Genomic DNA, 2544 nt, shown 5'->3' with positions numbered 1-2544 from the left:
GAATCATTCACTAAATTGTGCAATATGTCTCAATTTTTCACTTCCTTGGATATACTGTACAGTACAAAAAGATAGGATAAAAATAAACCAGTAATATTTCTTTCATTATATTTTTTTACTTAAATAACTGCATCAATATTTTTACAGCTGACAGGATTTGTTTTACCATACAGGTGCATTATTTGTTAAAAAAAAATTGGTTTATTGTTACACACAATGGTGCTACATAGCCTTCCCAGCTTGGTGCCTTCTTTTAATACTTACTGATTAATAAATAAATAATAAATACATTTTATTCAGGAACAGTACATACAGTTGATTTACAAACATAATGTTGGATTTATAAACAGAGCTAGTACATACAATACCTAAAGTCACTAATACTCATAGCATTTCGGGCAAGGTGTGGGGGAAAAACACTTAAGACTAAAACTTAATAGTAATCGGGATTAGGTATAAATTGTGTTGAAAGAAGGAATAAAAAATAAAAAAAGGGGGGTAACATAGCATAAATCAGCAATTGTACACGTTGGTGAACAGCGTTGTTTAAAAAATAGAAAGACATGGGTTGACATTTAGGGGGTAAGGTAGGTTACATGGAGTTAATTAGGTAGTACTGTACATGGTTTAACTCTTAACTGGTTGAGAGAGGTACAGCCTTTGACATGATTCGGGAGGTCATTCCACATTCTGGGTCCCTTGATTTGTAGAGCACTTCTAGTTTGGTTACACACAGCCAAATTGTGTAACAGAAAGAGGTCTTGGACACAAAGTTGTTCCATGCTAAATGTAGAGGAATCAGCTGAGTATTCCTCAAATAAAATAAGTTGCCTCAGCTTATAAGATAAATAAAATAAGCATTTCTCAAATAAGTAGCTGCCTCACCTCACTGCCTTACTGCTACATAGCCTTCCCGGCATGGTGCCTTCTTTTGATAATTACTTGTTCCACACCCAAATTGTATAACAGGAAGAGGTCTTGGACCCCTACTTCCCTCTCTCTTTTTTAATAGTCCATATAGTCATAATTATAGCTTTAAGTATTCAATGAATAAAGTTTTTGACATTTTTACCCTTCTCCTTACCTAACATCATTTGTGCAGCATATTTTTATTTTATGTCTCACCCAGATTTAATTTCAAAATAAAACCAAACTAAGTAAATTAGAAATGGGTATGTATAGCTAAGGTACACCCTTACTACTAGGTGAACAGGGGCAATTGGTGATAGTAAATGATCCCATCAGGCAGGGCTCATATTTCTCTCTCATATTTCATGTTCACCAGTGTTTATTTACTTAATAACTACGGGTATAATATCTTGCTATTATAAAACTAATTCTAATATCATAAAAGACATATTTACTCAAAGTTTCAAGCAGAGAATGCATATATAACTAAGAGGAAGGACTCCTCTTCACGAGATTCACCAGCGATGATCTTTTGTTTACGTTCCAAAATCTTAAAATCGATCCCAGTGTTATGTAGTAGAGAAAAATTGAGTTATATCCAGTTTACGTAAAGCTACGAGTGGTCGACACCACACTTAGATGACGGACCAAACTTACGAAGGTTTTTCTTCTTAGTGTAGCTACCTGAATACCGACGTAGCCGCCACGAAGGCGCTAAGAAGGAAAACATTCGTAGCTAAGAAGAAAAACATTCGTAAGTACCTTCGTGAATCTGGCCCCAGGAGTCTGCAATGTGATTATCCTGCCCCCCCCCCTTCTCCTGCATTCCTCCCCCCGTCCCATCCCAAACTCTCATCGTTAACCCTTCTCAGTGGTATATAGTAGTAATGGCTTGGGGGTTTCCCCTGATAGTTGCCGTGGCTTGCCTCCCTCACACCCCTTGCTGCAGTGTTCAACTCCTCGCTGAACAAGGACCAACAACCACACAACGGGCGAATGTCCAGTATATAGAGGAGGACACGGGAGATACACACCGGTACACTTAACAACCATTCCCTTGGTTGTATAGCTCTGTTAGTAAGGTACAGTTCCAGGGAAGGTTGTAGGACACTTATAACAGCTAAATGTTGTTACCAAACCAGCCATATTATTCTCTGAAGGGCAATACTTCTTGACACATTTCAAAAGTCAAAAAATTCAAATTCAAATGTTTATTCAGGTAAAGTACATACATACAAGGGGTGATACAAATATTGCTGAATTTATAGATAGAGCTAGTACATACAATGCCTAAAGTCACTATTACGCAAAGCGTTTCGGGCATTTATTAAGAGCTTTAATAGTTTACAAAGTAAAATACAACTACAGCTTCAAACATGTGACAAATACAACAAGAGAAGTCACATAATACAACACCATATTGTATCATTGATGAACTACTTAGATAAGATTATAAATACACGTTATTCAAATGAAAACAATGAGAGGTGAGACTAGGATTGATAAACACCTCAAAAGAATACCTGATCAACCAGGCTGTAATTCATACGTCAGGCTGCGAGCAGCCGCGTCCAACAGCCTGGTTGACCAGTCCAGCAACCGCGGCTTGGTCGAGGGCCGGGCCGCGGAGACGCT

Source organism: Procambarus clarkii, chromosome 82 (genome assembly GCF_040958095.1).
Source record: "Procambarus clarkii isolate CNS0578487 chromosome 82, FALCON_Pclarkii_2.0, whole genome shotgun sequence".
NCBI classification, from domain to species: domain Eukaryota; kingdom Metazoa; phylum Arthropoda; class Malacostraca; order Decapoda; family Cambaridae; genus Procambarus; species Procambarus clarkii.
The sequence above is the reverse complement of the archived record's forward strand: the minus strand, read 5'-3'. Positions refer to the sequence as shown.